At 37.8% G+C, this 22,395-nt stretch overlaps 1 protein-coding gene across 8 annotated transcripts in view; it reads right to left on the bottom strand.

Moving 5' to 3' along the window:
• Positions 1-22,395, bottom strand: part of Sh3kbp1 (SH3 domain containing kinase binding protein 1) — a 324,470-nt gene that overhangs the window by 223,234 nt on the left and 78,841 nt on the right. The window lies entirely within an intron of this gene.

The following is a 22,395-nucleotide window of genomic DNA, read 5'->3' on the forward strand; positions in this document are numbered from 1 at the left end:
TAACATGACAAAATCTTGCACTGTCCCTCTCCATCCTGCTCGGAACATGAAATCATCTCTTTGTCCAGCATATCCACACTGTATATACTACCTGCCCGTTCTTCACTGTGTAGCCATCTCGGTTACCAGACCTACTGTCAAGGCATCACAGTGCTTGTGCACAAGTGTCCCATATTTTAGTTGAGAATGGCACTAAAGCTAAAGAGTAGTGATGTTCGTAATCATCATATGCCAAAGATCAGTCATAAACTGCTATTTCTGGGGCTGGGGGTTTAGCTCAGCGGCATAAGTGCCTGCCTTGAAAGCAGGCAGTCCTGAGTTTGATCCCTGGTACCAATAAAAAGGAAAAGACAAAAAAATAAATAAATAAAAAATAAACTGCTATTTCTTTTAAGTTAAAAGGTGAATATATTTGAGAAAGAGACCATATTCATGTAACTTCTGTTATAGTACTTGCACATTGCTATAATTATCCTACTTTATTGTTACTGTTTTAATTCTTACTATGCCAACTTCATAGATTAAGTTCTATCATAGGTATGTATGTACAAGCAAAAAATGCTCAGTATATCTGGTTTGGTATATATGCAGTGTTAGGCATCCACCCGCAGTCTTGGAACATACTGCCTGCTGAGAAGAGGAGGACTACTATATTCTCAAACAAGGGGAAACACAAAAAAGTTTGACCAAAAGAAGAAACAATTGCAGGGGCACCCTACTTCACAAAGCCCTGTTTAGACATGTACCACATCATCTGTGTGTTAATCCATCAAGCCTTCTGAAGGAAGTTGATAAGGAAAGCTCAACAATGGTTGCCTCTTCCCCTCCCCCAAAAGTCTGTCTAGTGGCACCACACAGAATTTTCACAATTCGTCACCACTCCCCAGAGCAACAGTCTGTGGAAATTCCACCTGTGGCCTGACATTAGGGGATTTTATCAGACTTGAGGGCAGAAACTGTCCAACCTGACTTGCAGCAAGGCTCTCCACAGGTCTTCATGAATACTCTACAAAACTTCTCAGCTCAGTGTGCAACAACACCCTCACCATGTCCTTCAGTGTCATGGAGGTAAAGCGCTACATTATCGCCAACAGCTTTAGAACACACCAAGAGAGCTAGTGCCACATGGAAATAGAGAAATATTACTTTTCTCTGTTTGCTTGGCTTCTAAACAAATCTAAATATTGGGTGGGCTTAATTTTCTCCCAATTAACTGCTCTTAGCTGGTCTAGATGTCTTTTCTGGAAAGTTTTCATCTATTGATTTAAACATCATGCCTCATTCAATGTTTCTCATGAAATATTAGCAGTATATATTAACCTGACGTGCCTCCTTACTCTAAATCATTAACTACCGGGGAAAATTTAGTACAAACATTTAACTCTAAATGGAAGAATTAGCTGTATTAGTCCACTGTCAACTCCAGTCCATTAATAAACCAAACAACAAAATAGTCCTTGGTCTATTCTGAAAACCTGGGCCCTCAATGTCACCATTCGGCATCACAGACACTACTCCTTGCTCTGTGTCTATTCATCTCTTTCAGAGACTCAGTCCCATTCACACTTTTTAATGATCCAGAGGCACTAAAGATCTGGCATAAATGGCCTTAAAGAAAATTACCTTCTCAATTACAGCTGGGAAAGTATCTTAGCAGCTGTGTTTTCACTGAAACAGCCATAATATCGAAAGATTTGCAAGCTACTTCACATTTATTATCCCCCATTGATATTTAATAATTCTATTCACAAGTGCAGCAGCCTAATTTACCCCTTGCAAACTGGCAAGAATAAGATGGTGTCCTTATCACACAACGTCCACAGGGAGCTCCACTGGTATTTAGCACAAATATGACTAGTCCAGAGGATGACAGAACATGCTAACAATTCATTCATCCCCAAAGCAATTAGTTGCTTCAGTTGGCTTACAGGAAATGAAGACCTCAGAAGATACTTTCTTTAAAAATTATCTAAAACCAGAACTCTCAAAATGATTTTTTTATTAATGTCCACATGGGTGAACCATAATACCTTAGGTTGCTGTGATATTATGTTTTGTAGCTGGCCCCATAGGCTCTTGCTCACGTGGTCTACGAGAGCCTAAGAGAAGATGTTTGTAAAGGTAAAAGCAGAAGGAAATACTGCCTTGTGGATGTAACTCTCTGGAGAAAGCCCCTAAAAAGAATGCAGATAGGGGCTGGCGATTTAGCTCAGCAGCATAAACACCTGCCTGGCAAGTGTGAGGTCATGAGTTCAGTTCAAAAAAGAAAAAAAGAGTGCAGGTAGAGTAGATGATGCTAAGAGATGCCCACAATGGAGTGATGTGTGTAGGCTAACCAACAATAGAACTAAGTCTAAATCTAGCTTAACAACCTGCCTCTTTAAGCTACGTCCTTCCTCTCTTTTCTTTCATAGGCACCCTTCTATTTCAATGTCCCTCCAATCTTCACCAAACCACCAGCCACACGTCACCAAAATCTATACAGAAACCGCACACAGCTACCAAGACTGGAAAGACCCACTGAGAGACCACTGAACAAAACAGGTGAATCATGATTCCTTCCATCTCCCCTAACATGCTCTCCCTATCACTAGTTCTCATTAAGTCTAGGGGTAAAAACTAAAGGAAAGGCTTCAACAATAGCATTTGCAAAAACCATAGCTCATTTCATTTCACTAATCTCCACCAGAATCTGACGGGGGCTACGTACTACAGAGCAAGGAAGGAGGGTCAGGGACAAAGCTTAGGGCCACTCGGGCCCTTCCAGGACAGCTACCTCGCCCTAATCAGTGGGAAAGAAAAATCAACAAAAGAACCAGGGTTGAAAGCTTACAAGTTCAGTGAACCCCTATGCAAGCTGAAATAAAAGGGTGCACAGCAGGCCAAGGACTTGAGTCCCCAAACATGCAGGCTTTCAGAATGTCCTCAAGGCCTTGAAGACTTACAGCTCTCTTCTCCTAAGTTCCCTATTTTCCTTAAATGACTCAGTACCCTCGCAGTGCATCCCACACACACTGAAAAGCAGAGGATATATTCCAGGTCCACAGTAGATGCCTGAAAGCATGGGTAATACCAATCCCTATACGTACTGTTTTTCCCGTACATATGTACCACCTTTGATAGTTTAACTTATAACTTAGGTTCAGTAAGAGATTACCAACAATAACTACTAATAAAGTACCACACGACAGTAGATTATAGGAAAAGTTTGCTGCTTGGAGGTCATTATTAAGATGAAGATCAGTTGAACACAAGTACTGTGATACCTTGACAGACAACATTCTGATAATCACCACTAACTAACTAATGGGCAGGTAGCAGCACATACAGTGTGGTTAAGCTGCACAAAAGGATGATTCATATCCCAGGCAGGAGGGAGTGGGATGGTGTGAGATTTCATCTTGCTATTCAGAACAGCATTCAATTAAAAACTGATGAACTACTTATAGATTTTTTTCTATTTAATATTTGCAGACCATACTTGACCATGGCTAAATGAATCCACATATTGGAGAGAGAGCTACTGTAAAATGAATTCTACTGTGAAGGGCCTATCAGAAGTCTCTTTCACTTGTGCAGCAAGCAGCAACACAGCCAGCACACTCCCCAGCAAGGCTACACCTAGCGGTCTGGACAGCAGCCCTAGCTGAAATGCACCAGTCCTCCAGTGCCTTGCTTCAACTAAATGAAGGAGTTGCATGGAAAGTGGAGAAATGTGGGGGCATCCCAGAGCAATTCTCAAAGCAAGGGATCCAAACTACCACCACCACCAGCAGCAGCAGCAGCAGCAGCAACAGCACCGAAGAAGATTCTCCAGCCTCAACCCAAATCTACTGAACCAAAAGCCATAGGGTAGGGATCAGAAGCCCGTTTTACGTCTTCCAAAGGTTCTGATATATGGTGTTGTATGAGAATCACACTGTCCAAAGGAACAGAAACGGTGGCCTTCCCAGAAAGGTTATAGGAGGTCCCAAGGCCCTGGAAAGCACCTGGATCTGAACCCTCAGGAATAGGTACTGAAGCAGAAGCAGGGATTTTTCATAAACTCTCCCAAGAATGAAGAGAAGCTGGTTCTTTTGTGGCAATATTAGAGCAGTAGAAAGCACCAAGAACATGGTGGTACAAAAACTGAAATAGGAAAATTCAGACTCACCTTGTTGGACATACATGGTCACTTCCTCTGTGACCTAATGAGCCTGACAGATGTGAGATTCCACTCACCTCACATACTCCCCAAGGACCTAGGGACTCAGGAGAGCAGAAAATGTTTAAGAGACTATAATTCTTATGAAAAGTAGGAAAGCTGAACTTAAAGCCCACTGTGGTTTGAAAAAGTGGCATCACTGCCATGATCATAATCCTTGCCTCCACTTCCTGCCTAGGAGTAATAGTGAGTTACAAACTGTTTCAACAGCAGGAGCCTCCAGGAATGACAAATGACATATTGGGCTGTCTTCTAGGACAAAATTGTCAAGTAGAGCTGAAAGATTAGTAAAATAGAACAGATGAGAAAGTTCTTACTCATCAGTCCAGCTTTTTGCCCCTTTTTATCACACTACTGTTTATTAAAAACATGTACTTCAACTGAGTACAGTGGCACTCATCTGTTAAGTCCCAGTTACTTGGAAGGCCGAGACATGAGGATCTCAAGGCAGGAGGTCAAGGCCAGTTTGGCCAACATACTGAGATCCTGTCTCAACACAAACCATCTATACTTTATATTTTGCTACCATTTTCATTCATTCATTTGTTCATTGTTTCATTTCACTCAAAAATAAAACCAATGGTGTTATGGTTTGTGTCTGGATGTCCCCCTAAAGCCTCATGTGGTCATGGGGACGGGGTTCCAGAGTGTGTGATTGATTCATGGTACAATGCTGGGATTATGGGTGTGAATGCTACACCCACCCTAGGGTGAATGTGACCTAAATACAATATAAGGGACAAAAAGAGTCTTCTCTCTGCATTTCTCTGTTTGCTTTTGCTGCTTGTGCTGTCTTCTGCTGCCATGAACTGTTACTCCTCTGTCACACCACCCTGCCTTGCAGCCGGCTGATTATAGACTGAAACCTCAACAAACTCTAAGCTAAGTAAACCTTTCCTTCCTTAATTTTGGGCATCAGGTATTTTGTCCCAGCAATAAGAGAAAAGTAACCAAGATAAATGTTCATAAATAGGAGATGAGAATTAGCAAAATGTACTAACATTTCATGTTGGGGGTCTAGATTTTCCAGTATTTGTTCTGCTTTATGTCTGGTGTCCAACAAAACAATGATTTAAATGATCATTTATCTGCACTTTCTAAATTTTAACAGTATGTCTATATTTATTGCTTTAGCGTTCTGAGAAGAAAAATTACCAGCACAGTAGATGTCAAGATATGCACAAAGATTTACATTAAAAATCATCAATATAGGTTTGTCTTCAAGGTTAAAAAAAGATGAGAAATCCAATGTCTACAATGAAGTGGTTAAATAGATGCTGGCATATTCTTACAGCAAGATTTAAAAGATACTCAGAAGAGATTTAATGATTTTTTTGGGGAAAATGTTCATAATATATTAAGTAGACAAAGGATCAATATAGTAGGTATAGTGTATTAATACATTTATAAGTCTATTATACATAATTGTCTGAGATTCTTGTTAAAATGCAGATTCTATTTTTATATACAAAGAGATAATATAGTAACCATTGTTTGTTTTCTGTTAGTTGGTTCTGAATACCCTGTAACACTTTCATTTTCTTGAATAGTTTACACTGTCTTGTTATGTTTGATGCTATAGTATATGAAGGTATACTCAAATATTTCAAGGAAAGAGACACTATGGTAACTACTATTAAGTCAGGTTGTCTTGTGATGAAACACTATGCTGCTTAAATTTTTCTGTTCTGACCTTTGTTATTATGTCCTCTTTTATCTTAAATTTTTTAAATTAAAAAAATTAATATTAAAACAGAAAAAAATGCAGATTCTAGTTCAGTTGGTCTAGGCAAGGGCCAATGATCCTGAGTTCTTAATATACTCTAAGGGATGAGATTGTATTTATCCATATTTTATATTCAGAAAGATAATTTGAGTTTTAAATAAAACTTTACATAAAACATCCCAAAAAGGCAAATCTGTTCAGACTGAAAGCACACAATTGGAGTAGGGATAGAAATAAGAATTAAGGGGCTGGGGATTTAGCTCAGCGGCATAAGCGCCTGCCTTGCAAGCAGGCAGTCGTGAGTTCAATCCCTGGTACGGATAAAAACGAAAAAGACCAAAAAAAAAAAAAAAAAGAAATAAGAATTAACTATAAACAGACATGAAGGATCTCAATGAAGTCATAAAATTTCTAAAGCATTTTATGGCAACAGTAGCATAACTGAATAAATTATTAAAATTATAGAACAATATACTTGAAATGAGTGAATTACATGATATGTAAAATATGCCTCAGTAAACTAACTTTATTTTGAGACAGGGTGTCACTGTGTTGTCCAGGCTGGCCTTGAACTCACAGCAATCCTCCTGCCTCAGCCTCCCGAGTGCTAAGACTAGCGGTGTGTGCCACCATACCCAGTCAATAAAGTAACTTTCTAAAAAGATTTTTTTAATGACCAGGCTGATTTCTTTAAATGATCACAAACTACTTCTTGAACAACTGAAGGGAATGGGAGTGTGGTTTATTGGTAAAGCACTTGTCTAGCATGCTCAAGGTCCTGGGGTTTAATTCTCAGAACTATACTGAAAAATTACTTTTAAAAATTGAGATATTTTAAAATTATAATCAGCTGTAGGTAGAAGGCATCAGGACTTAGGCTTAATGGGCATACAGTTTTAGATAGGGAAGATGAAAAAGGTTTGGAGAAGAATGGTGGTAATGGCTATATGGCAACACAAATAGACTTAATGCCATAAAAACGTTCAAAGTGATTAGACCATTGTTTCATGTCACATGTATTTTACCATAAAAATGATAATTAAATAACTACAAAAATACTTAGCGTTTTAAAAATATTATCAATGAAAGATTTCTTTCTCTTTGCTTCCCTTTCAAGGTCCACCTCACCTTGAAACTCTTACAGTAGTAGACTGACTAGGGATTCCCCAAAATTGATATGGCAAAATCCTAATTGTCATAACTTGTGAACAGGACCTTATTTGGAGAAAAGGTCTTTGCAGGTGTAATTAAGGATTCTGATATAAAGAAAATATTCTGAATTATATAGGTGGTTCCTAAACTCACTGATTAATGTTCTCATGTGACAACACGTGGAGGAGAAGACAGACATAGGAGAAGGTGATATGAAATGGAAGTAGAATTGCAGTGATGTGGCCACAAGCCAAGGAAACCAAAGAAAGTCAGGAGCCAGAAGCAGCTGAGAGAAACCAGGAACAGTTTCTCCCCTAAAACTGTAGAATGGCACCTTGGTTTGGGATTTCCATCATCTAAATCTGTGCCAGAATACATTTCTGTTGTCTTTAGCTACTCAAGTTTGTAGTAATTTGCTGCAGCAGGCAAAGGACACTAATTTCACCTATCAGTGGTGAGATCTCTAGAGCTGTTTAGATTAGCAGCTCCACTAAGTTCTTGGGTTATTTCCCCCACCTCAAGACAGTCAAGAACAGGCCAGCTGTGGTGGCAAGAATAGACAAGAGAAAGGGAAAGCTTTGTACACACATACATCAAAATAGCCCATGGAGCATGGGGATGTGTACCTGTAGATCTACCCATTCAGGAGGGTGAGAAGAAAAGATTGCTGGAAATATTTGAAGCTATAGTATATGAAGTTTTATCCAAATATTTCAAGGAAAAAGACAGACACTATGGTAACTACTATTAAGTCGGGTTATATGGTGGTGAAGTACTAGGTTGCTGAAACAGTCACGCTTTGACCTCTATTGTTATATTGTTATGTCCTGTTTTATCTCAATCTCCCCCTTATTCTTTAAAAAAATTATTTAATTATTTCTTATGTTTGTTTTAATTAAGGGGAAAAATTTAAAAAATTAGGATATATAATAGTAACTCTTTTTGATTTCCTATTAACTTGTTTTGAAGTCCTGTAATACTCCCACGATCTTGTTTTGACTGATTAGACTCTGTTCCACTCTGTATGATAGTATCAAGTTTGAGGGTATAGGCAACTACTTTGAAGGCAATAAGATTCACTATGATGCCCATTCTGGTTTGACTATTGTCTCCTTTGGAAGTCCTGTAATGTTTACAATGCCTAAGTTTTATTGGTCTTGTTCTCTACTGTTTTGTCCAACTTTATAATATCTAATGAGATAGACAATTCTTTTTAAGGAAACAAGAGACAATGTTGATAACCATTGTTGATAACCTTGTACTCTGTTCTACACCATGTGCTATGTCTATCCTTGGTTTTGACCGACAGCTTTGTTTTGCCATATTTGACTGTATTCTCTCCCCCCCAAAAAAGTAATAAGAACTAAGGAGTAATAAAATCCAAAATGTGTAAATTTTGTTGTAAAAAAGAGAGGGGAAAAAAAAGATCTCTAACAGATATAACAGCAAGTAGGTTTAGGGGTGTTAAATAGCTGACTATATCAATGTTTTTGGATCATTGAACACAGCTGTTTGCAGACTCCCTGTTTTTATGTCCACTTTGTATTCTTTGATACTGTGATTTGAGCAACTATTTTCAAGATGATAATATGTAATCTATTAACAGGTGATTTCTTACTGTTATGTTTTTTTTTTTTGTAGTTCTGTATTACGTGTACCCTTACACCGCTTTGTTTTGTTTTGTGTTTTTCTTTTTCCTCTTAAATAAAAAAATAGCAAAAAAAAAAAAAAAAGAAAAGAAAAGAAAAGATTGCTAGAGCCCAGGTGTTCAAGACCAGCCTAGGCAACACAGCAAGACCCATAGCAATTAGAAAGAAAAGCAGAGATCGTGTAGTGTTTTTCAAGACAGGATCCTTTTGGAAACACCTACAAAGATTCTGAGGAATATCAACAAATTACAACTGTATTGGCAAGAATACCTTTTGGCACCACAGTTGCTCTTTGCCACTGTTTGGCCACCACTCTGACAAGTCACGATGTGGAGGGAGCCGTATAGCTACATGAGGCTCTTTCACACAGATCACAAACCTCTTTGTAATTGTTTTCAGCAACACAACGTGCTTGTTACCACCACACTCTTAATCACTGTGGATGTTTCTCCAGTTCAAAAAAGACCTCTATGCCTCACTGAACCTGAAGGCAACCCATGACCCTTTTTCCTGTCATAAACCCAACTTTTTAAAACAAAATGTTTTCTTTGAAATGCATTTAGTAAGACTATAGAATAATGGGGTCCTAGAGTTTCAAATAATTCTGAAAATGGGAAATCAAATCAGACCACTGCATTTTAAATGTCTGTTTATATTCACTAACTCATCCCAGAAAACAAATTTTAAAAAAACCTTACACAATAAAAACAAAATATCCTCACCTAATTTTCCCAATTTACTTTTCAGGCTGGATATTTGTAGATGAAATAAATTGTATCCATAGCTTTAACTTTCTATTCCAAGTCCATCATGCAATCAATTCACTGCTTCCAATTTTCCAGGAGTTACTTCCAAGACATTAAGATCCTCAATTTCCAAAAACACTCTGTTGGCATTCAAAAACCAATAGAATTACTAAGTGCTTTTCCTGGAAAATCCAGGCCACTATGTTCCCCAAATGGGCTTATAAAGAAGCCATATCAATTATCTGATGACCATCTGGTTGCTAACAAGAAACTTCTGGAAATCAAGCTTAAAATAAAAATGCACAAACTGGCACAAAGTTTAGAAAATCAACAAAATTTAATACTTACATCACATCTCCCTCCACAGCTTCTTACCAGTATTTTTATCTCTAATTTCAGAACCTCTGTTCTCAGTTGCCTACTGCTTTGACTTCTTGACATAGTAAGAGTATCACTAAGATTTCCTATAAGATTCTTTGTAAAGATGACAACGTCAAGAGGCTTATTTTCTCTGTGTGTACCCAGGAAATGTGGTGCACAATCAAACTAAACTTAAAATAACTTTTTAGACAGTGACTTTTCTGTTATTTAAAGAACGTTACCTCTTGTGGAGAAACACTATGTTGCTTAAATTGTTCTGTTCTGACCTGTGTTGTTATGTTGTTATGTCCTCTTTTATCTCAATCTCCTTTTTTTTAAAAAAATTATTTATTTTTTATTATATTTTTAAGGGAAAAAATAAATATAAAATAGCAGGATATATTTATCACTTTGATTTCCTATTAACTTCATTTGAACCTCTGTATTTCTCTCACCATCTTGTGTTGACTGATTTTACTCTGTTCTGTTTTGTTTAATACTATCAAGTTTGAGTGTATAGGCAACTACTTTGAAGGCAATAGGATTCACTATGATGCCCATTTTGGTCTGACTACTATCTTCTTTTGAAGTCTTGTAAGGTCTCCAATGTTTCGGTTTTAATGGCTTTGTTCTGTACTATTTTGTTCAATTTTATTATACCTGATGATATAGGCAATTCTTTTTAAGGTAGCAAGAGGCATTATGGTAATCATTGTTGATCACCTTGTATTCTGTTTTTACATCATGGACTATGTCCATCTTTTGTTTTGACTGACTCTACTTTGTTTTGTCACATTTGGTTTTATTCTCTTCCAAAAAAAGTAATAAGAACTGTGGGAGTAATAAAACCCAAAATGTGTAATTGTTATTGTAAAAAAGAGAGGAAAAGAAAGTGTTCTAAAGGATACAACCGCATGTATGTTTAAGTGTGTTAGATAACCATATTACTAAATTTTTGTTGGATCATTGAATATAACTGTTTGCAGTCTCACTTGTTTGAATGCCCACTTTGTATGCTTTAATTTTGTAACTTGAACAACTATTTCTAAGATGACAATATGTAATCTACTAACTAGTGATTTCCTGTTTATTTTTTTTGAAATTCTGTATTACTTGTACCCTTTTTCTTTTTTTCTCTTTAAATAAAATTTAAAAGAAAGAATGTTACCACTGCAAAAAGAGGAAGCCTCAAATCCAAAATGTTATTTTAATAAATACTATATCCTGAGAAGATTCTATTTGTGGGTGATCACTTTGGAGGAATACTTTGAGGGGCACTGAAAAGATTTCTATACAAATTTTCTCCTCCCCACCTATCTACTCTTTGGTCTTTCACAGAGCCTGAAATTTTCATCAGCAGATTTAACAATGAACCCAAACACTACTGAAACCAATGGGCACCTTAGAAATAATTTCCTTCAACTCCCTACATAGATGCGCTATGGGCCTTGGCCAAAGTAACACTGCTTCTGTACAAAATATTTCCTGAGTACCTACCCAGCATCCAGAACAGTGTTAGGTATTGGGCAGAGGAAGACAATGCCCCGAACCCTGCTCTTGGGGATCTAAACCCAAACACAAAGCTAGTCTATTCCCAAAGTTTTCAGGTAACTGTATACTATTATTTTTCATGTGTCTACATTTTGACTGTGAGCTATCATATGATATCAGTGAAATTTTCCACTTGAGGCATCATACTAGTAATTAAGAAGTTTCAGATTTGAAAGCATGTTGGATTTCAGATTTTCAGACTAGGGAGGCTCAACCTATGACACAATTAGAAAGCCCCTACTTTCCAAATATTTGGAACTAAGGTAGCAGAAGGGAATAAAAAGGAAGGAGAACTAAGGAGACAAGATCATTGCTGAAGCTGGATGGTGAATATAAAGGGATTTGTTGGGCTAGCTTCTCTATTTAGCGTATATTTGAAATATTTTTAGTTATAACCAATAAAAGTAAAAGGTTGGTCATGAGAATTTCATTATCTGGCAAATGAAGAGCTTATATTTGAAATATTTAGTATAGATGATTATCTTCAAGAATACCTAAAACACTGAAGTCAATTAAAAGTAGCAATAGTGTGACCAATTACTATTGTCATCCTTGCTTTTTCATTTTTGGACTAGGATATATTCACTTAAATCACTCACACACACACACACACAGTCGGCTCTCATTCCCCTGGTTTACCACTCCCAGGAAATTACCACTCCTCGATTATTAAGTTTCTTCAAGCAAACGTCACACACTAGCATATTATGCACACTGTCATGTACCTTACTTTTTTATTTAACAATGTATTTCAGAAGTCTTTCCATACTGTAAAGAGTATCTTCAATGTTTATTCTAGCTGTAGCATATTCCACTGTATGGATTTACTATAATTTATGTACCCCAAGTTGATGGACATGTAAAATGTTTCTAATATTTTCCTATTATAAATCATATATGCTGTGAACAAAAATTTATTAAAATAAGGTAGCTCACTACATACTGGACTATTATACAGCTTAATGTTACCATGTTAATATTATCCTGGACTGGCATTCTCTCCCACCTCTTCTAGGATATCTGATTCTTTAAGGCACAGCTCCAGCTCAGCTAAGCTCTTCCATAAAGTCCTTCCTGATCATTCTGGCCCAAAGCAAACACCCATTCTTCAGCTCTAGATTACAAATTTTCACAAAATTTTGCATGTACTGATGCATCCAACTGTGAATTATGTCTTCCTGTGGGGCACACACTATGTGTGCTACCTATACTAATCCTATATTCTGCACAGTAGCTAGCAGAATTAGCAAAAAGAACATGTTCAATACAAACCAACTAATTCACTCACATTAGTGAATCTTTCCTTATTCCTGAATCACATGTTTTCTAGACCTAGATGCCCTTCAGAAAAGGTTCTAGCCAGTATTGTTTGGTGAATTATCCTAAAATCATAATCAAATTGTGAGCCATTGCAAAACAAAATCCAAATCCAACAAATTCAATCCTCTTGGCATGCTCTGCACACAGAACAGGAAACATCATGACATTCGGAAGGTGCCCGACAACTCAATTCGCAGGCACAAAATGATATTTAAATAGCATCTGTGGTGGAGACACCGCCAACATATACAAGAAAGTTACAAGTTACACTGATGTGGGGTAGAGAAGAGCTCTCTCACACTTCTAAGGGTAAATTATGCTCAGCATAATTCTCAATCACATCTTAATTTTACTCTGCAATCTATTTCATTCATTCAATCAACTACACTGAGGGAGGCCAGGAAAGCCTCTTGAGAAGATAGTTTCTGAGCTGAAATATGCATGACAAGAAGGAGCAGCAATCCAGGTAGGGTGAAGTTTCTGGCCACTAGCAGAGATACACAAATGGCAAATCAGGTTCAAACATAATTGCTGTTCTCAGAACCTCTGAATGTGATTTTTTTGGAAATAGGATCACTCAAGATGATCATGTTAAAAGGAGGTCATTTGGGTGGAATCTAGTGTTATATAACTGGTATACCTATAAAAAGGAAAACTTTGGGTAGCTATGCACATGGGGAGAATGACACATGACAATGAAGGCAAAAATCAGGTTGATGTACAGAGCGTGATTGAAAAGTACAGTGATTATTTTAATTTTTAAATTTATTACAGTAAAAGTTGCATTGCCACTAACTGCTCCCAAAATACTCCCTCCCACTTTGAACACACTTATCCCATCATTTTTACCATTTTCTGAAGCAGTTCTGGAAGTCCTCTTTTGTTAGTGTCTTTAGTTATGCCGTTTGCTATCTCAACAACCTGAATCAATCTAAAACATTTCTTTTTCATACTCACTTTGATTTTGGAGAAGACTCAGAAGTTGTATGGTGTCATATCCTGTAAATAAGGTTGATGAGACACCCCATAATGTCTTTCCAAGCCTGTCTTTCTGTGGAAGACAATGTGCAGCAGAATTCACTATACTTTTGATCAGAACTCACAGACACAAAAGAGGACTTCCAGAACTGCTTCAAAAAGTGACAAGAAGGATGGGGTGAGTATGTTCAAAGCAAAGGGGACTATTTAAAGGAGGATTAATGGCAATGTGTCTTTTACTACAATCAAATTTTTAAATTGTGAACATTTACTGTAAGTGTTTACCTTTTATCTATAAAAATTAAAATTTAAGAATGCAGAAATCCATTCAAAGCTAGGAAAGAGACATGGAACAAAATTTCCCTTACAGCTATTGGGAGGATCCAATTAAGCTGACACCTTGATGTCAGACTTCCAGCCTCCAAAGCTGTAAGAATATAGGCTGTGGAATTTTTTGTAGCAGTAAGTGCATGCTAGAACAATGGATATTAGGTACAATAAGCATGATATGATACCAAAAGTCACCTCCAGTAGCAGAATCCTTGTCCTAAATAAAATGTTGCCTAGAACTCCAGTATGTTAACACATGGAGAAGATGAAAAGTGTTACTCAAAAGAAAATATTCTACCACTTGCTAATCCATAAAGTACCTACCTTCTCTGATCCTATGAGTTCTTTCAACCCCATTTGAAAAGAACTTAAAAAGAAGAAAAAGAATCTTTCAAAACAGAGTGGAGCTAGAAAGCCTGGGTGAGAGAGAGAAGGAGTGATTGTATCATAATATTAAATGATTATGATTACCACTACCATGCAAGAGTCTCTACTATCAGCTGAACACTATATCCATTCTTTACACCAATTTCCAAAGATCTTCTTTGTCATTTTCCTTAGTGAAGTAAAATCAGAAAAGTTGATGTGCTTAAAAATAGTCCCTGCATTCATCTCTTTGGACTTCCATAACAAAATAGCACAGACTCAGTGCTTACATAATGAAAATCCATTATCTTATAGCTCTGGAAGCTGGAAATCCCAGGCTAAAGTACAGGTAGGTTTCATTTCTCCTAAGGTCTCTTTTCTTGGCTTCCAGATAGCTACCTGCTTGGTGTGTCCTCACATGGTCATCTCTCTGTGTAGGCATGCCACTGGTCTCTGTCTCTATCTCTCTCTCTCCTGCCCCCCCCCTCTCTCTCTCTATATATATATCTCGGAACTGAACCCAGGGTGCCTTCACACTGAGTTACATCCTGAGTCCCTTTTTACTTTGAAACAGGCTCTTGCTAAATTACCCAGGCTGTGTTTAAATGTGTAATTCTCCTGTCTCAGCATCCCAGAATACTGAAATTACAAGCATGCTCTCCCCCATGCTCAGCTATTCTTTTCTTATAAAGACACCAGTCACATTAGATCAGATCCACTGTAACAGTTCATTTTAACTCAATCATCCCTTCAGAAATCCTATCTTTAAATGTAGGCACATTCTGAAGTATGGAGGGCCAGGACTTCAACAGATAAAATGATAGGGACACAACCCAACCCATAACTAACTCTTAGAGGAAAAAAAAATCACAGAGCCTACATACCACCCTACAACCACTTGAGTCTAGAGGCCACTTTCCTTGGATCACACTGCCTAGCTCTAAAATGTGCATTTTCTATGTTACAGATACATCATTTGAAAAGATTTTTTTGGTTAGTCTTTTGAAATACTCTCATAAGGTCTTAAGGAAGCTCTTGAGAGAGTTACCCAGCAGGCCTCATGTAAACCATCTGACAAACTCAGAGGGGCCCAGCCTGAGACCAAAACTAAACTTCCACCTTCCAGGGCAGGGTTCCCACAACCCCTCGTAGCACTAGAGAACTGGAAAGGGGAGTACTCCCAAGAGTTGCTCCAATTTCAGGCTCACTGACATATGAGAGATTCCCTGAGACCTGCTTTCCTGTTTGTATCTCAGCCTCAGGGTAGTTCACTGTAGGCCAACTCAAAAACTCCTAACCGAAAGTATAGCAAACATTTGCACTGTCTATCATAAAATTGTGCTATTGCACAGTGTTAGCAGAGGTTCTGACAGCTGCTGCACCTGCCAGGATGCAAGGAAACACCTTCAAACTTCTGCCACTGCCACTTCAGACACAGAACGAACAAAAGATGGTACCTTGCTGTACCCTTCCCTGGGCGGAAAAGTGATGTTCTCAAGAGTGAAGTGGCAGGAACCTTTGTAAGTGTCATTCTGGGGAAGGAGAGGAAATATGACCAGGCAAGTCATCCATTGCTGAGCACAAGAACCCCATAAATTCAAAATTCTAGAATAAACACTCCATCAAAATACTTAGGTGCCAAACATTGTGTGCAGGGTGGTTATGACTAGAAACTAAGTGTTGGTTAAAACTTGATTAAGAAAACAAGTCTGGTGCAAAACAAAAACAAAGAAAGACCTCAAATGCTGTAATTTTTTTTTAAAGAAAAGCACAAAAAATGTCAATATGCAGCAGAAAAACTGAAAAATGAAGAAACATCAGAAAAGACTTTATAGAAGAACTAATAAAGGTGAAAATGGATATCACATGATTATATCTTATTTTACATTCATTAGATTATATTTACATGTTACATTTGGTACACTATATCTAATGACATGTTCTACTTAAGAGACCTACAGCAAAGTAAATATTACCTCTTAAGTAATGAGAGTATATTTCAAACTACCTCAGTTCTAATTGAGCCATGTCATCAAATATTACCAGAAAGATGCTTATCTGGGTTATTACCTCTCAACTTTATACATGCATTTATTCCATGGTAAACAAAGTAAAAGCCAGTTTTAGGCCAATCCCAAAAGAAAACTAGTAAGTATACATTCTTCAGACATACCCAAAGCTGAGAGACAAGCAATACAACAGTCACTAGAGAAAACATAGTCCCCTCCAATAATTATGATAGATGAGATTTGATTTTCATGTTTCTAATTTATGAATCAAGTTTATGCCAAGCAGGAAATAAATGTCTGATGGAAACAGGTCAACCTATACACTGTTGGTGGAAAGGCAAGTTAGCGATGTCTATAAAAACTGTAAGGACATGGGCTCTTAACAATTCCATTGGTAGGCATTTATTCTATGGCTAGATTCACATAAAAGAGGGTGACTTGTTGCAGGAAAGTATAAAATAACCCCAGATAGGACTCCGATTAAACAGAACAAGGTGCTGAATCAGAAAGATACATTAACCAAAAAAAGTTGATTGGCTCATAACTTGTATATCATTGCCCAGTTTGTGTGCTTTATTTTTGTATTTTAACTTTTGTATAAACATAAATTCTAGAGAACAAAAAATTAAGAAGCCGTACATAAGGAGCTTTTAAGAGCTTTTGTACCATTTGAACATATTTACCACAAGTTTATATTATTTTACATTTTAAAAAAATTTAAAAATCCATGGGTGATGAGAATTTATGAAAATACACCCTTAACTTTCTCTCTGCAATATATAGTCTTAAAGGAAAGGTCAATCACCTTTAACAGGCTGATTTCTGTTAGCACAGTTCAGCTATGAGTGAGCTACATGAACAAAACATGAAACCTAATTGTTTTTGGATTGTTTGTTTATTGTTTGTTGAGACAAGGTCTCTCTAGGCAATTCAGGCTAGCTTTGAACTCATGGTGACCCTCTTGTCTCAGCCTTCTGCGTACTGAGATTACAGGTATGCACCACCCCAGGCAGCATTCTAAATAGTTTCTAATTAGTCATCATTTAATCAGAAAACTAAAAAACTTCCCATACTCAAAATTTTATCAAAGCATTTTTCACAATGTTAAAGGGCAAAGATAGATAACAAAAACATAAAACATAATCCAGGACATGATGAATTAGTTATCCTGCTCAGTAGATGGTTAAAAAAAATTACATTGATTGTAATTTCTTTAAGAAAAACATAAACTCTAAAGGGTTTAAGTACACACATGGATATGTACAGCTGTACATGTTATAGCAAAAACAAAATTAGAAACTAAATGTATACAACAGCAGCATGGCTGAATAAACTATACAGTAGGCATATAAGAAAATAATATTAAAAACTTTATCAGTATATATTATAGATATAGAAAGATAAGTACATTTAAGCTAAAAATCATTATAATAACATTTTTGGCACGGACCTATTTGGAAAATGATACAAAAGATTTGTGTGTGTGTGTGTGTGTGTGTGTGTGTGCGCGCGTGTGTGTACTGAAAAAGGTTACAAGGCAAGAAAGCAAAAATGAACCACGGTTAACTCTGGAGAGTAGGATTACAGGAGATTTTTGTTTATGCATATTTTGGATGACCTCTAACATTTCTATAAAAACTTTTTTTTTTGGTACCAGGAATCAAACTTATAACCTCATGCTTGCCACGCAGGTGCTTATGCCACTGAGCTAAATCTCCAGACCTATAAAAATATTTTTAACTTAAAAAAAACGCTGGCTATCTTCTCTAATGTTCTTCCATGGAAGAGAATTCAACATAAAAGATGTGGCTTGTTCTCATTCTCTCCTGCCCCTTTGCTGGTCTTTTTAATATTTTGTCTGATGCTTTAGAAACTGGAAAGGGAGAAGGTGATAGGCCTAACATTTTCAAAGCTGTTTCTTCCCACTTTCAAATTCAGTTGTTATGTTAGGGGAGTGGTTTCTAATTAAGGGCAACTGTGCCTCTAAGGAACATTTGGTGATATCTATGGACACTTTTTGTTGTCACAACCTGGGCTGCTGGCATCCCCTTAGTACACATCAGAGATGCTGCTGAACATCCTACACGACATACGTCAGCCCTACAACAGACTTAACTAGCCCCAAAGTTCAACAATGCTAAGATCAAGAAATCCTATCTGAGATTGAATTTTCAGGTAACTTGCTATCCAGTTTTCAGGTTTATGATGACCAAATCAAATAAAAGAGGCAAAACACACAGGATAATCTCATTGAATGCAGCTATGATGGTAATCCTTTCGCATGCCTACCCACCCAGTTCATTCAGCAGTAACTGTAAAGTCACATGCAGACACTCTGTCGGCAGCAGGTTTCCTCCTCTTGTTCTCCAGAGTGTTTGTTCAATGCCCAAGATTTTTCTTACACGGACACATGAAGTCATGACACAAGCAGAGTTAAACATAAACCCACAAGCCAGCATTAGAGATAAAGACCCCCAACCTAGAAAAGTCGTACCGAACATGGAACAGTTAGGTTTCCTTTACAAAAATGAACAATAAATTAGAGCTTATCTAATCAACAAAGACAAAAGGACTTAATATTATCCCAAGGTTCCTGATTCATGAAGGCTGTTTTAGTTTTACTAAAAATTAGCTATGCATAACAAATCTCACAGAGGACATTAATCAATACAACTTTATAACTGTATCCAATGTTTTAAAGCACATTACAGTTATCAGCTTCCTCCAATTTCTATGCACAGCTCATTACATCAAATTGTATACAATGCACATGACTCCTTACAAAACCCATACAACATGAAAGCAAAGTTACTCTGGCTTGCTTCTATATTGAGATGCAGCTATATCTTTTGCTAAAAATAATCGGCTTAATTTGCTGTGCTGAATTTCAGAATTTCCTTAAACAGTCAATACTCACCAAAAGAGGTAGATGTTCCTTATTTTTCAGATGTTGATTAATCTCTAGGGCTTTCGGACTCTAATCCCAAGTCCCCTTGCACCATTCTCCCTCTACTTCACTTCAGTAAAATTGGTCACGATTACTAAGATTGCAAATTCTCGTGCTCAAATGTTTCCATACTCATCTACAGGGCCTTGCCCTTTCCTCCCCCTCGTTCACATTTTACCAGACACATCTTCAGTCCACTCTCCTCCTGTGCCAATTTCTGGTGGCCATGGTGAGGTCCATTCCCCTCCTTTTGAAGTTCTGAGATCTCATGCTCTAGACAGGACCAATCACCAGAAATGCAAACTACAGACCTCCGAAAACAGGTCTATCAAGCAAGTTTTATATGCATAATTCAGAATAAGAGAGGGACTCTCCATTACTGTTGCACTCTGTGCCTCTTTCTTGATTCAAAGAAGCTGAAATCAATGAAAGTATATTTTGATCTGGTGTTGGCTACACAGACATGCATGAAATTAAACAAGCTGTACTCTTGTGTGCATTTTATGTATGTGTGTTATATTGCTGTTAAAATTTTTTGAAGTAGTTTTACACTATGTAAGCCTCTAGATAAAGTAAGCACAATTTACACATCACCCACATCAGTATTTTTCAAACTGTTTTCAAACAGGGATACCACCAGTTGGTGGGCTATATAACCTATTTAGAAGGTCCTGACCACTTTATTTTCCTGGCACAGTCGTGCAATGGAACCCAGGGCCTTACACATGCTGGACAAGTACTCTACCAATAAGCCATCTCCCCAGCTCTTGTCATGTTATTTTTGAGACAGGGTCTCACTAAGTTGCTCAGGCTGGCCTTGAAGTTGCATATCTTTCTGCCTCGGCTTCCTGGATTAAAGATATGTACCATCATGTTGGTGTGACAAGCATGTTTTTAGTGTAATGGGGAATACGAGACGCACACATTGAAGGCAATTACTGTTTCAATAAACTTATTTGAGTTACATGTGCTTATACACTGCACACATGCAGACATGCAGATGAAGTTGTCAGAGGGTTTTTTTTTAAACCGTAGGACATAATCAAAATGCCTAGGAAGGCTACAGACATAGCTAAGTGATAGTTACTTCTCTAGCATGCACAAAGCCCTGAATTTAACCCCCAGCACCACACATAATAAGAAGCATTGTGTACACCAACAAATACTGATTTAAAAGTGAGACCAACCTAGAGTCTAATCCTGATTGGCTATATTTATGCCTAAAAATAAGTAGTCTAACCTCAGTTAGCCTCCATTTTGCCATCTCTAACATGGGGGTGTAACGTTACTCCCTGAGACTGGTGTAAGGTCTCAGTGAAGTGGTGAAAAACTGGCCAGAAAGAACTACTTAAATACTGTCTGAAGCCTCCACAGCCATTTACTGGTACGCTAGACTAGGATTTTTTTACCACTAAGAAGAAAATTTTAAAGTGATTTAAGAGAAAGGCAGTACCACAGCTGAGCTGCCATTACATGACCCCACTGAAGTCCCTTGGAAAACAAAATGCTAACATTTGAGAGCAGTCGGCAAGGCAAGGAAAAAGCTATCACCGCAGCTCAGTTGATGATAAATCATCAGGCTTTGGATTCTGACCAGAGGGAAAACCGCTTTCCAAGATAATAGGGTTGTTCTCATTATTTTTGGCAGGAGGTGGAGAAAGGCAGAGAGGAAGAAGGCTTCGATGAAGAAACAAAGCATTTGTTTTAAGCAAATCATTTTGAAGACAGGTGATTTCATTTTGATTTTAAAAAACGATGCTTAAAACACTTACAAGGTGACTCCAGGTAGCAGCCAGAGACTTGACAAAAGACAGTGCCCCCAAAGTGTCCAAGCAGCGATGGATGCACACTGGAGGTGAGAGAGGATCCACACAGAGAAGATAGGACAGTCTTCATCAGCTTGTAGTTACGGACTAAGTAAAAGTTGTTCACTAAATTATCCAAAGGAACTATTCACTCAACAAACATCTGCCGAGCATCTACTATGTATACAGAACAGTTAGGGGCTTGGAATAAGGTGGAAATTAAAACACACAACGCCTCTACCCTCTCAGAGCTGAAATTCTGGTGGAAGAGATAGCAAGTGCCAAGTAAATCAGTGAGTCAACAATGTATTTACAGGCTGTGATATAAGTACACTAAGAAATAACTGTGGTGACATGAGGAAAGGAAATGTAAGATGGAGGAAGTCCCTTCAGATAAGATGGCCCACCATCACAAAGCACACTGCAACATCCGAGAGAGGAGAAAGCCGCCACGCAAGGCACCAAGGAAAGGGCATTCCCAGCAAAAAGAACCGCAAGCGCCTGGACTCAGTGGCAGCAAAGGACATGGCAGGAGGTCACCTTGAAGGAAAGTAATGCCATCAGGAGAGTGACCTTGATTAGGCTGATAAAGTAGGCAAAAGCCAGGCCACAGTAGGCCTGGCTGGTCATAGGAAACAGCTTGGATTTCAAGGAAGAGCAACATAGAACTGCACAGGGCCAGTATACTATGACACATTGCTTGGATGGTGGTTAACATAAACGGTCCTCTTAAATCATTATTCATAGGCCAAGTGTGTCGGTGATATGATAGCTCCAAAATCAAGGATAAAAATGAGAACTACCAGGGCTCGCTGATAAACAATTACTGAGTAGTTTTTCCAGCTAAAGGCAAATGGCTTCAGCGTAAATATGAGATGAAATATAAGGAACTCAATGGGAGAAAGGGCTGCGAGAACTTGTGACTGACAAGGGAACACTATCATTAGCAACTAACTCACGGCAAATGTAAAGCATGTAGTCAAGTTAATTAATAAGGCAGGCTCTACAAAGTGCCCTACACACACACACACACACACACACACACACACACACACACACACACACACACACACACACACACAGAGCAGAGGCACTAGAGGAGTGACATGAACGGGTAATTGAAACAACCTGATGAAAAGGCACCATGCCAATGCCCTATGAATACTTCTGATCTAAAATCAGGCAAACTACTGAGCAGTTTTCATCAAGGTTGATTTTTTTGTGTTCTCCCTCACATCAGCTGAGTATTAAG

Source organism: Cavia porcellus, unplaced genomic scaffold, assembly GCF_034190915.1.
Source record: "Cavia porcellus strain 051 isolate PalLab524CR breed Dunkin Hartley unplaced genomic scaffold, mCavPor4.1 scaffold_33, whole genome shotgun sequence".
Classification (NCBI taxonomy): domain Eukaryota; kingdom Metazoa; phylum Chordata; class Mammalia; order Rodentia; family Caviidae; genus Cavia; species Cavia porcellus.